Here is an 18,460-nt window from a genome sequence, read left to right as displayed (position 1 = left end):
AGTGGTTATCAACATATATATATATATATATATGCACAGAAAGTGCTTAAAATCACCTCCTCAGTGTGATTTTAGAAGTATAGTGAAAAGTCCCATGTGCCTGAAAACAGTGCCTCCTCATTTACTGTTAGTACTAGGAACTCCACCATTAAAGAATAATTCTTTTAGAATGAATGGCTTACAGTCTCCCATGCTGCCTTATTTTATCATATCTTAATTATGCATAGTAAGGAGTTTTATTATGCCATTTATATACATGCATACAGTTTATTTTGATCATATTGACTCTTCCATTGCTCTTTTGTATCCCCCTTTTCCTTTCCCTTCTACTTGCCTTGACAAGTCCACTTCTGTTTCTATTCCCCTGCTCCTAAATTTTACAAATGGGAGAAAATATATGATTCTTTTGTGGGAAAAAATCTGATGATGTCTGGTTCTGTATTTTTTTGACAAAATGACAATATAATGTTTTATATGGCTGAATAATGCTCCATTTATGTATACATACCACATTTACTTTATTCATTATTCATCCATCCACTAATGGGTAAAAAGGCTGATTTTATAACTTGGCCATTGTGAATGTTATCATGATAAACATGGGCATAAGGGGGTCTCTATAGGAAGCTGATTAAGAGAGTCTCCCATCCTCACTCTAATGCTATTTTGGAAATGTACATGTCTAGAAGGAAAATGGTACTATTTTACCTTTCACGGTATAATATAATGGAAAGAGATTCAACATCACTTATTTTAAGAGACTTTGAAGTAGATAGATCATGGTTGGAACCATATTACTGTCTTTGGCGCTATGAAATGGCAGCCAAATTAAGCTCACTGAGCTTCATTTTCGTTATTTGAAAAGGAGAAAGCAAGCAAGAAGCATTTCCAATGTTGTGAAAATGAGGTAATAGACATAAATACCAAGCATGAAGGTCATTCTCAGTCAATTCTCAATAAGTGCTCTAGCTCTGTTATTGCCAGTTCTGAGAGTCTGGTGAGGAAGAAAAGGTTGCTTTTAGGAATGGATTTTGGCTCTTGATAAGCACGAGAGCCCCAAGAGTCTGGATTGTTGAATTCTGAAAATAGAAAGAAGAAGCCAGAGGAAACATCATCCTGAAAACTGTTAACTGGTCGATTTTGTGTATTAGCACCCTTTTATCAGGGGTAGTAAGATTGCCATACTTCCCCCATCTTTTTAACTTTTATTTGTATCTTGATCACATAGGTAGTATCTTCATCCAGCAAACATTTCATGGGAAAATAGAACCTGTGGCCAAGAATCTATTTTGTGGTTTGTATATAAATTGTTCACTGCCTGCCACCACCCCAAAGTACACGATGCGTTGAAGGCTTAATCATAAGCTGATAGCAATGTCGAGAGGTGATTTACTCATCACAGGATTAATCTACTTGTGTGTTCTTACTCAATGGTCTAATAGAAGTTCGGCTTAGAGGAAGTATTTAAATGGTGGTATGACAATTTTTAAAACCATACAACAAAATTTAAGTTAGTTCTACCTTTGATGTCATCTAATTTCTTAGGAGTGTTACTGCTTCTGAGAGTATTAAAAAAAAACTCAGTTTTAAGGCCATTTCATTTACAATGTTGTCCCATGAAGTGAATCTCAAAGACAACTCATAGTATAGTACTGGTCTCTGGGTGGGCCATATAGTGTGTTTGAATACAATCATTTGCTTATGTTTTCAGGCAAATTATGCTTCTTGACAGAGAGCTCCCATACTGTGCTTATTTATGAATCAAGCACTTTGTTCACTTAGTAGAATTTAATATTCTTAATGTTCACTTTGATTCTTTATGCCTTTATGTTCAATCTGAATTTCTGGGGAGTTTCCTTCTTTGGGGATCATCAGCTTTCCATTGAAAACCATTTCTGTTCTGCCTGGGGTATTCTGTTTCATCTTATTCAAGTGCTGCTTTTGTTCAAATAGTCTTTTTGACTTGGAGATTTTTTTTAATCAAGCCTTTTGCTCATTTTTCATCCCTTGCAGGGGGTAAGGATTAATTTACTTCTTTCCTGTCTCCCTTGTAGTAGTTTTTAGTTAATCTTGGTCACACATGCTAAGCTTGAGTCTCACTGGTGCTATTCCAAGCTCCCCTCTTTGATTAGTCTGTTGAGTGCAGGTCTTTGATAACTAGTATGAGGATAAGCATTCATGCAGCCTTGTGTTGTTGAAGTAGTCACTGTTTTACTATGTATCTAACTAAGGATAATGGGGTAAAAGCTACTGCTATTAGTATGGACAAAATATTTGGGATATTTGAGAAGAGTCCAAATAATGCATACACTTTATCATCAGACCTTAGTGTTTATTGATTTTCCACACAACTCTGAACCACCGTCTGTGTGGAGAACTGAGGACTGAACCCACTTGCATGACGACACCCAATAAATTATATTCACTGAAAATCTTGTAACTATTCACTAAGTTATTGGAAAAAATGATTTTAATTTTATCAGTTACATTAGCCCTGAACGCCTTTCTTTTGTGGTAGATAACACACATTACATTTAAAAACAAACAGGTCAGAAGGGGAAATAAATACGTAAATAAATTGGTTTCACAGGTTTAATGTCATTAAAAGTAGTGAATAGATTTAAAAATTAAGCACTGTATTTTTGGAGAAATTGTAAGGTGTGCCATAGGGTCATTGCCTGTCAAAGCTATTTCTAAAGATGTGGAAATTAAAACTCACAGAAGTAAATAATTAAATGCATATCAACTAGCTAATATGCCAAAGTAGCATATTTTCCAGGCCTTCAGCCTTGAATTTCAGAGTTTCTTTAGTGTTGAAGAGCAAGTGAAGGCATTCATACAGGGCTGAATGCACAGAAGTGTGCTAAAGTTGTGTAAAGCTCAAATTTTGCTATCTTGAATTTTTCCTTTGCAGGGCTATGGAAGGTACCCAGGCTCTTGCACACAGTAGGCTGAGTAATGACCACAGTCCTTAAAATTCCTTTTTTTTTGCCAGTACTGGGGCTTGAACTCTGGGCCTAGGCATTGCCCCTGAGATCTTTTTGCTCAGGATGGCATGTTACTACTTGAGCAACAGCTTCACTCCCAACTTTTTCTGTGATTAATCGTAAATAAGAGTCTCATAGACTTTCCTGCAAAGACTGGCTTTGAACTGCTGTCTTCAAATCTCAGCCTCCTAAGTAGGTAAGCTTACAGGTGTGAGCCACTAGTACCCAGCAAAAATGTTCAATACTGTAAATGTTTTATTAATAATTCTAATTTAATTGACATTTTTTCTACTTTGTGGGGTACAGTATGGTATCACATATATACAATAGGTAATGATCAAATATGAATAATTAGAGATTTCATTTCCTTGAATATTGTCATTTCTATGTGTTGGAAACCTTCAAATTCCTCCTCTAGCTGATTTGTTTGTAGTTGTTATAGGCTGTAATTATGCCAGTATGCCATCAGGTATTTGTCACTTAACTGTTTTTTGGTACCCTTTATACTGCCAGTCTCCAGTGACCTCTATTTCTATATCATATGATACATTTATTTGGTTTCTGCAAATGAGTGCAAGAGTATGCCACAGTTTTTCTTTCTGTGCCTGGTTTATTTCTCTTAAAATACATGTTGCAAATGGCAGGATTTTATTCTTTATTGTAGCTGACCAACATTCAATTCTGTATAAATGCCAAATTATCTTTATCCACTCAACCATTAATGAACACCTAGGTTGATTCTGTGTCTTGGATATTATAATTTTTCAATAAATGTGAGTTCATATGTCTTTTGGGGGGTACTGATTTCAGTTCTATGGGTATATACAAAGTACCAGCATTGTTCGCTTGCTAATTTTTAGAGCAATTGTGTTCTACTTTTCATAATGACCATTCTTATTTACATTCCCACCCACAGTGTATGCCTTTCCTTTTTCTGACACCCTCACCCACATTCGTTATTTTTTAATTTTCTAATAATAACCATCATAAGTTGCATTTCTCTGAGGATTACAAATGCTGAGCAACTTTTCACATGTCTCCATTTGTGCATTTTTTTGAGAAATGTTTTCTTGCCACTTGTCCATAATGTTAATAATATTTGATAAAGGAATCTAAGCATTTTAGCTTTTCATGGGGTACTGAAAAATATGTAGCAATTCTGGAGTCCTGGTATTGTAATGTCACAATTTTATTGCTTAATGAAATAGACAGTTTTGTTTTCATTTGATTTTGTTTCATTTTACTTAGTTTCATTTTATTTTGTGGGTTAAGTAATTTACTGGAATCTTTTGTTCTCTTTTGAAACTCTTCAGTTTGTTGTATCTAAAAGAAAGCTGGATGTGTTCATTTAAAATTAGGTAGATTTTCCTTAAATGAACTGGGAATTTCCTGGAGGAGTAAAATGGGAAATTAAAGGAAATTTTACTGGTGTGGTTGTTCTGGGCCAGCCTCCATAGCAAGCATTTCCTTGACATAATTTAGTACTACAAGTAGTGATCATAGTACCTATCAGCTGGTCTCATTCATGAGTTTTTGGTACTTGTACTTGCTCATTGTCCAGTCTGCTTCCCTCTTCCCTGTGTCTAAGACAAACACCTTTGGCTGATTTTCCTAATATGTCTAGGATTTTGGTCAATTTTTTGATAGAATTTTGTGTATGTGTAAAACAATAACTCATTTAAAAGGAGTCTAGTTTTTACTCAGAGCCAAGCATGGCCACACATACTTCCATCGGGGAAGAGGAGACAGGACGACTGCAATTTTCAGGCCACACACCACTACATAATGAGTTCAAAACCAATCTGGACTTTATAGGGAAACTGTCCTCGAAAATAAGAAAAAAAAAACTTCCTCCTATAAAGATCATTTTAAAATTGAAACATCAAGTTGAAAATACTCCTGCACTAAAATGGACAGCATCAACAGTGGAAACGAATAAAAGATGGATTTCTTCATTTGAGAACAGAAGACATGTTGGAACAAGACTCCACTGGAAGAATGTTAGAAAATTCTAAGGTATAAGTATGCTCTCATCTGGTAAAGCTACATGAACTCTGATTCTATTGTACATCATTCTGCGAGCTATTGTTTTCATCATTTGTGCTCCTCAAAAGTCATGTCATTTAGTAATCTCAAATCATATGGTTAGCATGTAAAATTTAGTTGTATGTAAAATGAACACAACCTTATTAAGATTTACCTTTCAGAAAAGTTAAAGATTTTTTTTTACAATTTGAGTGTGTTTTGTGAGAAAAATAGAATTCTGTTTGAAAATATATTTTATATTATTCTTATGTGAAGAAAAGAATGTAATTATTAGCATTTTTTGGAACAAGGAGCAAATCCTATTTCAGATTCCCAGAGGGACCTAAAAATACCAAGAGTAACATTATGAAGCTCAACACTAAGTTCTCTTGTTTTCCAAAATATTTATTAATCCAATACTTCTATGACTTTACCTGAGAAAATAATGAGAAGTGTGTCCATAACTTAGACATCAAAATATTTATCATAGATACTATTAATAAAGAAAAATTGAAAACAACACAGAATTTCAAAATTGAGAATATGTAAAGTATTTATGAAATGTTCACAACCAAATATGGTTTAGGTTCTTGATGTTATGTTTTACCACCTTTATGCTACCACAATACAGTGCTTGTAATATATTCATAAATTGAAATAACATAAAATACCAAACAAATATTATTTAACTCTAAAAACTCTATTGAAGCATTTGAAGTTTTTTGAAATGTTAGTCATAATCATTGCATAGTAGGTTTCTTTGATAATCATTTCTTTTAAAGAAAAATGTTTATAAAATATGTAAAATGAGTACACATTATTTTTATAATCAATGTGAACATATTTAAAAGAAAAAAGACCCTACACACCAAGCTGCTGGCATAGTGGTCTTGTTGACACCTATATTTTATATTTAAAAATGATTTTTCAATCAAAGAGATAATATGGTATAAAAAGCAATAAATCTAGAGAGAAAATTAATTTATCCCTTAGCACTGAGGAAGCCATTTAGATACTGATACATTGAGCACTGATTTTTCCCCCTGGATTTTATGATGGGCTCATGAAATTCTGTGTTTCAGAGACTGTACACTAGCAATGAAAACATTCAACTCAAGGTCTTTTATTGTTTGCTTGTTTTCAATGTAAGTTTATAATGTTTTAGAATTTGAATTCTTCAGTTAATCTGCAACCTACTGCTGTGAAAGACAGAAAGCAAGGTGTAGCGAGAATCTATATTTAAATTACTGCAATTCTTCCTGGAGCATTTCCAGTGAAAACACAAAGGATATAGAAATCCAAGTTAAGCACATTTGGGAGGAGAGAAGAATCTCAAGCAACATACACTCTCATCAACTGGATCTGCTCAGAAAAGTTGGTAGAATTTTGCCTATGGCTACATGAGTTGTTATACCCTAGAGAGATCAATTTTAATCCTTTCTTTGGGATTCACTCATATACAAAAATGTTTAGAAGATTCATTTTACATTAGATATCCATTTTCTTCTTCATCTAACCCACCCATTATCCCTCAAAAAGTTTAGTTTATTTATCTAGAACTTTCATAGGACTTGATAGTTACAAAAAGAAAACTAAATATAGAAAAAATACACCCAAAAGCCTTAGAGATATTTATTTTGTTATATAAAATTTCAATATGTGGAAATGAAATCTCTCATTTACATGGCTCAATTTAAAGAAAACATAATCAATAGGGATGGACTCAATTATATATTTTGACTTAGTGAAAGACATAAGATTTGTTTAAACTAGGTTTGACTTTAGAAATGTAGGTTGTGTAATAGAAAAAGACTTTATTCTTTCAAAACTTTGAATGTGTTGGTTTTCTGTTTTTGTTTTTTATGGCTCTGATGTAATATCTCCCAGAACAATTGTAAAAGAAGAAGGACTTATTTGGGCTCATAATTTCATTGTGTTTTGCCCATGGTCAGTTTTAAGGCCTGTAGTGAAGCAGCATGTATGTTGGAGGAAGGACAGATATACTAAAACAGAAGAGACTTCTGCTTATTGTGGACAGAAAGTAGAGAGGGGGAAAGGTCCAGGCACTACATACAACCTTAAAAGTCAAATCCCCAATGATTTAATTTCCTGTCTATATGCTACATAACCAAAATTTTTTTTTACTTCACAAAACAGTGCCAACAGGTGGAGAATAGGTGTTCCAATTCAAGGGTACTTGTGGATCACTGCAAAATGGCATTGACAGTTTTGTTATTTTAAAACCAGTCAGGGCAGGAAACGCTGTGAGACTCTTATCTCCAACAATTAACCACCAGAAAACAGGAAGTAGTATTCTGGCTCAACATGGTAGAGTGCTAACCTTGAGCAAAAGAGCTCAGGGACAGAGCCCAGGCCTGGAATTCAAACCCCATGACTGATAAAATAAAAAGCAAAAACAAAAACAAAAACAAAAAACACTAAGGTATATAATGGAATTTGAAATGGGGGCGGGGGGGGGGGGTTGCAAAGAACCTATTGTGAGGAATACAAAGACAATGGTTCCTTAAAAGGTATGTCAATGTAAAATTATGTTGTAGAGAGGAGAGCTGGGAGTCAAATAGAAAAGGGATATAAGTATTGTTATTCGTTGGAATATACTCATATAATTCATACAATTGTATACATATAACGATTCCATAATTTCTAAAGCCAGTATATTGTGATATAGAGCCCTTAATAATGTAATGATGTTTAGGTGAAGTCATAAGGTAAGATTCTAATCTAAAAGGTAGGATTTGTGTTCTTATAAGAACAGAATTCTCTCTCTCTCTCTCTCTCTCTCTCTCTCTCTCTCTCTCTCTCTCTCTCTCTCTCTCTCTCTCTCCTTCTCTGCTATATGTGAAGAGGAATGACCATATAAGGACACAGCATGAGAGCAGACATCTGCAAGCCAGGAAAAGAACTCTATCCAGAAACTAGGCCTGGAACCTTGAACTTGAACTTGGGCATCTAGCTTCCAGAAACAAGTGAGAATAAATTTAGGTTGCTGAAGTCATTCAGTCTGTGGTATATTGTTATGGTAGCCTCAGCAGACTACTATAAGGACATAATCCATGAATCTGAGCATTTGGAGAGGAGCCAAAGAGATAATTGATTCTGATGGTGAGCTCATCTGAAGTGCTGAGTTGGGGGCTCTTGCCTCTAGCTCTTCTGGTTTATAGGGATAAAGAGCCTCAAGGTCAGGCTAGGTAGGTTTTAAGAGCCATTTTTGTAAGTAATAGCATTCCTCTAATTCTGAATACTGAGAATTTTTGAAATAAATTTTTATTTATTAAATGTAAAGTGATTCATGCTAGTTCAAATGGAAACAATAGGTAAGAGTCAAGGATTAAGGGAAAAGTAGATATGTTTTTGTAGTTGAGGAGTAAGCATATTAAGGATAGGGAAATGGAGAATAGAAACTGCGTGTAACATGGAGAGAAAGAGGCAGTGGAAATACTATACAATCAATCCCATAAGAATGAGATATTAGAAAGAATGACGGAAATCATTTTCTAAAGAATAATTTTAAAATAGTACCACTAAATGAAGTTGGCACTATAAGGAGAAGGAAAGAAAATTAGTAAAGGGAAAAATATTCCTCTCCTCGATAGATACAAAGGCATAAAGAACTCTGTTAGAACAGCAATTATAACAATTCTTCCCAGAACATCAGTTTTATGATTTACCAGAATGCATTCTGACCCTTAGAGAAAAGAATAACACCTACTGTGATATTAGGAACTGAGAACTCAGAGATAACCAAATATATCTTCAATGTAGAAGAGGGATGGGCAAAACAAATAAAAAATAGCGAGGTGGTGGCAATCTCAAAGTTCTGGCATGATTCAAAGACAATATGTTCCGTACCATCTTTTGTATGTGAAGACAGCATTTCTGACTAATTATCAGAAGTGTTGCTCCTTTCCTAGACTACCGAATTGTGAACTCTCTATATCCCAGTAAGTAGATACATTTGCACAGTGGGTAACAGATGAGATGGACCCTGTGACAAGGAAAAAGAGATTTTTATTTCTGATGATCAAACAGCATGTTAAAAGAATAAATTACAGTGTTGCATCGAAGCTCAGATAAGGCATAATAATGAGTCCAGACTAAATACAGAAAGTCCAGTAAGAATATTTATTAATATATATTTATAATTAAGCACTATGATATTTTAGCATGGCAGCTTTTCCTTCTTTAACATGCATTACTTTTAAGAACACAGATGCTACCTATTGAATAATTACTATGTTTAACTAAATTTTCCTTCATCTGCATTGTTTTATATATATATATATATATATATACATACACATATATATGTATATATATCTTACCATCCAAATTTCTTAGGATTTTCCAGCTCATGATTTTTTTCTTGGTATTTTTCACAACTCATATAAATGTGTACATCCTATTTTCTATGCTCTTAAAAATAAATTGCTATATCTTATTAATTGGAAAGAAAATGATATTGTGTTGTTTACCACTTGCGCTAGGCACAGAGCCAATAGAGCATAAAACCAAAACAAGAAGGGTAACCAGTCATATATACGATAAAACTTCATATCACTATGAAATTATGTAAGAGTGGGCTATGAAAAGTATATCATCAATTTCATCTCTCGATTTTTGTGTTGAGATAGAGTAGACTTATCTATGATCACTCTAAATAAGATGACTCATAGCCAAGAGAAAATTATTAAGGCTAATTCAGTATTCAAGACCAGGCAAGATACAAAGTGGATTCTGTAAAGTTGTTTGAAAGTGATCAAAGAAAAAGCATGGTTTTCCTGATCTCTAAGACAGTGGTGTTTTTTTTGTTGTTGTTTTATTTTACTGAAATTGAGTTTGGTTCTGAAGCACTGACTGGCCTGAAATTCCTAATCCTATTGCCTCAGCAAAGTGTTAGGATTACAGATATGCACAATCATATACAGCCATGGGCCTCTTAATTTTATTTTCATTATCTTTAGTTTTGCAAAGGGATTTCAATTCAGCATGTCAGTTCATAGTACAGAGATGTTGATCAATGTTTTCCCTGCCATTATTCTTCCCCATCTCTCCCAGCTCTATCCATCTCCCAAGTTACCTGGTTTCATTTTCATCATATATATGTATATATATATATATTATTGGGTGGATATGATGACTGCATTTCCCACATTTTTTCTTTATTAATCTCCTCCCTTTGACCCCAACACACGCCTCAGATTCCTGTTTCCTGGTATGCATTTTGTTTGAAGGTAAATTAGTTGTTCATAGTAGATACACCACTGGAATCCTCCTTTGTGTATACCTGCATTTGTGGATGTGTGTGTGTGTGTGAGTGTGTGTGTGTGCGTGTGATCATGTATATGTATATAAATATTTATATTCTAGACCTACTTCCATATATGAGAGAAAACATGTGTCATTTGTCTCTCTGAACCTGACTTGCTTCTCTTAATATCATTTTTAAGACTAAAGCTTCAATGTCATTTACTCTTCAAAGCATAAACTTTCTAAAGTTCATTCTATATGAGTTTATATTTTTTCAAACTCTTCTCATGTTTTCCCTTTATTCAAGGTCTAGGGTAGAGAAATTTGTTTTATTAACTGATGTATTTCAAGTATTTAGATCAGAGCCTGTTCCATATAGTAGAAATATTTAAGAAATGATTAAAGTTTTTATATTTTGGTTCCAACTGATGTAGAAGCTTTTCAAAGATAGACACTTGTATGAAAGTGGTTTATAAGATATGTCATGTATGATAATAGTAATAGTAGCTTTTTTTTTCTTTACAAATACTACTATCATCCGTATTCTATGCTTTTCTATCCCTAAAGTCATGGACAGATATGGGCACTCAATCAACAATAGTAAATGTTTCAGGGCATCATTTTTCCCCAGTAAGCTGAAAAAATAGATACATTTTTGAACATAGAAATGCATCTTCCCATACCTTTTACCATCTGGTTTACAGACTTTTGGCAGTCAGTTTCTGGGTTGGGAACCGCATGCCTAAAGTCATCTGTGTACAGTTGTAGTCCTTTCCTTAGTCTCCATTCAGACCTTCTTAATACAGGAACAGGAATGAAGTCAATTGGTCAAAATCTAAGGACACAAGGACAGTGTGCAGGTGTCTGATAGAAAATAAGACAGGGCATCCTTAGAAGGAGAACTGCATGGGCTCAGGCCATGTGACTGCAAAAATAAGCATTTGTTTGTCTTTGTTTCATCCCAAAGAGGTCCTGTGTCTGGGTTGCCTGTGAAGTTTTCCAAGTGTTCTGTTCTTTTAATGATTTATTTGGGTTGTTTGTCTGCCTGTGACAGAAACGTCATCCTATGTATGATTCCAGCTCTGAGTTCTTTCACATCTGACACATATCTGGAAATTGACCAAGTATACATATAAAGCATCTACAAAGACAAATATGAACTTGAAAAACAGCTACTAAAATAGAACATGGCTTTATCATTTTATTGTGCTTGCTCAGTTTTTTTCTTAGCAATCTGCCAATTGTTCTGGTCCTTCTGTGTGCATTCATCCCTATGGCTCTTTGATAACTACTTTTTCTTATTCAATCACATTGTAAAGTCTAGTGATTTCTCCATCTGCATTGCTGATGCAGTATTTCTGATTCCAGGATGTTAAATAATGGAACATATTGTTTTAGCTAGAAAGTATAGAAAACTCCCTAAGTATGAAAATATAGCATAAATTATTCTTATGTTTCTTTTATCAATTTCTAGCACTTAAACATCTCAGTGGTTTACAGTATTGAAATATACAATGTACCACCAGAATTTAAGTATTTAATAAAATGATACATTTTCATGTATCAAATACGATAATAAAAACCAAGGGATGATATCCAGTGATATAAATTAATAGCAACCCTTTAAATATTGTTTAGTTGTTCTGTCACTCATTTATCACCTACTATGTTTTAATTTTATTGTTTTTATAGGAACTTGTGTATTTGGAGAGGAGATAAAGTAATTTAGGAAGTCAGAGGCCTTTCTGAAATCTGTCTGAAGATGATCTGTTAGTATTTCTTTTTAACGGAGGATTTGAGAGCCATTTGTGTGACTGAAGCTATATTGATTTTTCAGATCTGAAAAAGTATTGTCATATAAATTGAAAATAGCTAACATTTCATTAGTATTGGCTTAATCTTCTTGCTTATTTTGCCTGCCAAACAAACCTTCTACCTATACTATAGTTTTCACCTTTAAGCATATGCAAGGAAACAGAAACTTTGTTCCATGAGGAAGAATAGAATTTATTGTAGGAATTCTATAAATGTACTAACTAACATAAATCTTTTTCCAATTAATTATGTCAGTTTCAAAGCAGCAAAAAGTAAGATCCGTGGAGAATGTTTATGAAAGTCTTTTAACTCAGATCACTGTTAAATTGATTTGGTAAATTGTAAACGGGTCTGTCGTCTCTGAACCACACCACTAATAGTATAACTTAGGAGAAGCTTGTGAAAGTAAGAATTTGGGGAAAATGTTATCCATGTAGAGTATGTTTTAGAATTTTTCAGGAAAATTTTCTTTGGCTTTATTTAAAAATATTTTTAATTCTCTTTAAATACTTGTACACAGGAGTTGCCATTCAACAGAACAGTTTATGAGTACAATTCATCTTGATCATTGTTACCCCTTTCATTATTCTCATCCCTCCCTCCCAATCTACCCCTGCCCTCACTTTTTTAATTTTGTAGGAAAAACACTGAGCTTTTACTGCATTCTCTCCCCTCTTCTTTGCTTCATGAAGGATTTTCAAGAGATATGAGTCTCAAATGAATTTGAATAGTATAATGAGACTATGATAGAGTAGATTATGGGAATGACAAGATTTCCCTTTTTCCATTGGGTATTAAAAAGCTTCATAGGTCAATGAAATATCTGGATTTATGAGTTACATATTTATAAATTAACGTAATTTAGGTTTAATTTTACATTCATATTCTTGATTTTTAAAAATTATTTTTCCTATACTGTTTTAGTTTTATGGTTTGCATCCTGTGTTGAACTAGTCTTTTAGGAATAATGTAAGTTACAAGAAAGCATAGTTGGGAAATGGATTAATTGGATTTGTTTTCAATTTCTGATAAAAATAGATACCTTAACAAGTTGTGTAATGGATCTTACAATACAAAATTATCTTAAACCTGAAGCCCAACTGACATCTTACTGAATGTATTAATCACACTTGAACCACTGTGACAAAATACCTGAAAACAACTTAAAAGGAGACAAGACTTATTTTTTTCTCTGAGTTTTGTGTCACAGTTTCAGAGGTTTCAGTTCATGGTTGGCAAGTTCCATTGGTTTTGTTTTTTGGATCCAATATGAGGCAGATCATAACAAGGAGCACATGATGTTAAAGACAGAGTGAGATGAAAAAAAAGAGAAGGAAAGAGAAGAAATGAGGAGAGGGGAGCAAATGAAAAGAAAAAAAGAAGAGAAGAGAAAGAAGAAAATAAAGAAGAGAATTGATAAGAGGAAGATATAGGTAACAGAATATATCTTTAAAGAAATTCTCCTGGTGACCTATTTCCTAGTGGCACTAGCTTCTAGTTTTTACCACCACTTTCCTTCCTCCAAATAAAAGGTATAACCAAATTATGCATTCATCACGTAGATATAAATCAGTCATTATAAGGCCTACAAGATCTGCACATTTTTTAGTTTGGTGGAATAAACTTTAAAGGAGCATCCTTTGTGATGCATCATGGACCATCCTAAGTTGAGTGTAGGAAGTGGATTCACCATTAGTCAAAACAACTCTGAGGGTAGTAAATATTGTCCAAATATAACAGTTCAGTTTCCAACTGGAAGAGTGATTTGGTCAGTTTCATTATTAAATTGTTCAGGTTTTCAAGCTCTTGTGACATAAATAGGTCCAGAGAGAGGAACTATAACAATCCTTTACAAGTCAGCTTCAATAACATTTTGTAGGACTTAGGTAGCACACGTTAATGTGGCATATATGTTTTCCAATTGCAGTAATTTTTAGAATACAAATTACACAGAGACTGCTGATGGCCATATCAAAATTAGCCTACATAAGCATAAAGACAAAAGCAAAAAAGGACATCACCATTTTGAGGACTTGTGGCTGGAGAATGCTATTAGTTATGGAAGCCGGTGGGAAGAAATACAATGTAGTTAAGGAGATTATGCTCTAGAGGACTGGAAGTCAGACTGTATCTGAGAACATGGTAGAATTGACACAGTATGTTAAAAAAATGTGTTCAAAATCATGTTAGATATTTCGGTAGAATAACAAAACTGAAGAAAGTTGAAGAGAGAAAAAATTCCGTCAATTCTACAAGTGCCTGTAAGAGCAAGAAATATTGCCTGTTTTTTTTTTCCTGACTATATTTGACATAGTTTTTTGTATATGGATTGTAATAGGATTATCATTTTTTTAAGCAGTGGCAAATAAGAAAACTAGTTTCTAGTTCAAAATACGGCACAAAATTGTATGGTTTTAGGTATGCAATTTATGCTGTTTATTTATTAATTTTTAACATGAACTATTTGTGTATTTTCGATAATGTTTTGCTACGTACCCCAGGTAGCCATGAATTTGTGATTGTCCTGGCTCAAATTCCAGAATGTTTTAATTACAGTTGCACACCACCATACTTTGTAGAGTGAGGGTTTCAGATTAGTTTTTGAGTTCCTTCAATTGTAAAAAACGTACCATGAAAAGTTAATCAATAACAGAGCATTACAAAATGCACTCTCTCTAAAATAGATTAACAATAATTGTAGCAATTAATACACAGTAATAAAGCATTTCAAAGAGGGCTTGTATAGAAGAAAGAAGTTTGGACACCTCTAAAAATCAAAGTTCCAATGAACAATATAAGGCAAAACAATTATTTTATGCAAATTTTAAAATAACATTATGTATATATGTATCATTATGAGTCCATATACTAATTGTTAGAGCAGAAAAATCTTATGCAGAAATAATATACAGCTAAATTCAGGATAATACAGCCAATTAAAATTAGGTGGCTGTAAAGAGATTATTGAGGGCTTTTAGAAAAATTGATCTAAAATAAAATATGAGTTTAATGTTGGAATTTACTAATATAAAAACAAATATTATAAATATTACTTTTGAATATTTAATATATTCTAACTAAAATTATAACCATTCAAATATTTGTAGTTATAACAAGGGTTAGAAAATTCCAGTCTATAAGGTAACTCTAACACATAATCTGTTTCTCTGTGGCTTCTGAGGTAAGAATTGCTTTTACATTTTAAGGTAATTATTAAAATGAAAATGAAGTGACATGAAATGAAGGGTAAATGATGAAAATCTTAGATACCCCATAAATACTTAATATTTAATATCTGATATTTAGAGAGAAGTGTTTGCTAACTTACAATATCTAATATATTAATTGTTGTTGCCCCTGGGTAATATATCATGAGAGATTTTTATTTTTATTTATTTTTCACATTTTCAGAGTGATTTTATGACAAAGAAAATATAAAAATATAATCACTTTTTTTTTGCCAGTCCTGGGCCTTGGACTCAGGGCCTGAGCACTGTCCCTGGCTTCTTCTCGCTCAAGGCTAGCACTCTGCCACGTGAGCCACAGCGCCGCTTCTGGCCGTTTTTTCTGTATATGTGGTGCTGGGGAATCGAACCTAGGGCCTCGTGTATCCGAGGCAGGCACTCTTGCCACTAGGCTATATCCCCAGCCCATATAATCACTTTTAAAGAGGTCTTGAAAAGTGTACCTGTCAATAGGATCTAATAGTTACTATCTATTCAAAACATCAAATAAATAGAAAATTTTACTTTCATAGTTTTTACAAAGACAGAATTCTGTCCCACATCTTTCTTGGTCATCACAAACTCTTAATTAGCCATTTCCAGATGAATGACATGCTAAGGTTTCTGATGAGAATCATGGTGTATTGCTTTACTTCATCTTTATCCAGTTCAATTTATTTAAGAAGACTGAAGATAGATACCATAACTTCTTGAGAGTTGTTCCCAGACCCTGAGTCTGTTACTGATTTTTAGCTTCATGAGAAATGTCATTTTATGCTACTGCCATAAATTATTATCACTAATTTGCTTAAATGCTTGTGTTTACTTTGCTATGCAAAGTATCTGCAACAAAATCCTAAATTTTTACTTTATGAATGTGGTTATTAGCCACATTTTCATATCCTTCACATACTCTGCAATTTGAAGCAGTGTTTTGTTTAAAACATGATTAACTTCTCTGAATAAGGCACACATTTTTAATTAAAAAGGGAATTGCACAAGCGTGTACTGCTCTTTCCCAGAATATTTCAAGAGTGTATGAATTTCCAGTAAACCAGTATCTGAAATATGAAAGCAATGAGAAATTCCTTGCCAGTAAAAGCCTTGCTGAGGGGGAAAGAGTGGCCTATAACTGGAGTGGAGTACAGTACAAGTATTGTCTTAAAATGCTATTTTCAATGTGTGTCTCTCAAAGCATGGTTTATAAGTGTAGTGCATTTTAAATACTCCAAAAATCTCAACGGCAAGTGTATCCACATATACAAAGTGGTAGCACATAGCAGTTTCCTGGAAAGTGCATGAAACTAGATTATACTTTTATAGATTCAGATTTTGAGGTTAGGGGTTATAGTCACTTAGGAAATGGAATGAATGAATAAAGAGAATTGTGAAATGTTAAATGGCTTGCTCTTTCATTGATTCACTTGAGAGTTTCTTCCCTCAATTTTTTTTCATGCATCAATGGATGAAGAGTCCTCATAGAAATTATTTTTTACCTAAGTAAAAAAAAAATCATTAGTGTATAGATAGTGAAGCTCATTCAAAGTTCAATAAAACACAATGACATAAATGCATTTTTTCTATTGACACCAATGCCCTAGTTGTTAGTGCTTTTAATTAAAAGTCATGTCCACCCAGGCATATCATTTCCAAATTTGAGTCACTTGTCCTGCTATGATGTGTGACACTTATTTTCCACAATCTTGTGTGCCTGGTCAGTCAGTAAGGCTATGTTTTGCCACAGATGTATGGTAAATTGAAAATAGTAAGAATTTCATCCAGTTAAAGGTAAAAAGTGCTTATTTTTCCTGTTTTCTTCCTTTTTCTCCTTTCTTCCTCTCTCGATTTCTCCCCTTTTTCTTCCTTCCTTCTTGCCCTCTTCCTTTGCCTCCCTCCTTCCTTCTTTTTCTTTCCTGTTTTACTTACCTCCCCCTATATTTCTAATTAAAATATTCAGGTATTTATTCATAAAGTATTAACAATTCTAACTTTGGGGTAAATGCAAGTACGTAGAATTCTGTTTTTTAAATCAGAGTATGATAGACACTATTGTGATTCAAATACAATCACCCACCTATTAACTGACATATCTTTAAAATTTTTTGAATACCAGATTAGATATTCATTCTTAATTTACAGTAACAAGATGATAAACTTACTTGAATAGCCACTTAAACATTTCTGTAATGAGGTTTCTATATATCTTTCAAATAAAATACGATTTTTTCTTGTGTGAAGACAAAAGTATATATAAACCATGAAGTTTATTTATATTAATTAATTATTGTCAAATATAACAGTAAATCTGAATTGTGTCAATAATTATGATAAAAATTTAAAACAAGACATTTCTATATTAATAAACAGAATGTCATTAAGTGTCTACATTGTTTATTATAAATGACGTGTTTTAGGGATTCTTTTTCATTTAATTTCCTATTTTTCTAACTATAAGATAGTTCCCTGTAAGAATAAAGCACAAAAATAGAACAAAATCAGTTTAAAACATAATACTGTATTCAATACAATTAGGTTAAAATGCTGTAAAAATATAACTACACAATAAAAATTTTAAAATAAAATATCAAATACTTGTGTGATGGTATATAATATAATCATATGATATATTCCACAAAAAGTATAGCACACCCTTTGCTGAGCTATTAAGTAAACTTTTCAGTGTGAGAAAGTAAGGTCACTCACTTATCCAGGGTAGTTTACCTTGTATTTCTTCCTTTGAGAAGTATAGTTTCTAGAGCTTTTACTTTCCCAGCTATATTAAAAGTTACATCATGTGGACTACATTCTTTTTAATCTAGAAGAATACATTCTTTGTTCCTTTAGCACTTAATCCAGCTTCTTATGTAATTTGGAGCTTAATATTCCCAATAAGTCTCTCCTTAGGAGTAAGTTAGAGACATATGGAGCCACTAAGGTGCCCTTCTGGCAGTTATGCAGTCCGTAGCCTAAAAACATTAATGCACCTGCTTAACCACTTTATTCACTTCCCAGGGAGAGGCTTAGGCACAAGAGAGTATAGGGCCAAATATATTTTATTTTATTCATTCCATTTATAGTATTTATTACCATCTAGGTACATATAGTGTACACAAATCTGGTTTGGATAAAGTCAGCTTTGAT

Source organism: Perognathus longimembris, chromosome 28, assembly GCF_023159225.1.
Source record: "Perognathus longimembris pacificus isolate PPM17 chromosome 28, ASM2315922v1, whole genome shotgun sequence".
NCBI lineage: Eukaryota > Metazoa > Chordata > Mammalia > Rodentia > Heteromyidae > Perognathus > Perognathus longimembris.
This window is presented reverse-complemented; position numbering follows the sequence as displayed.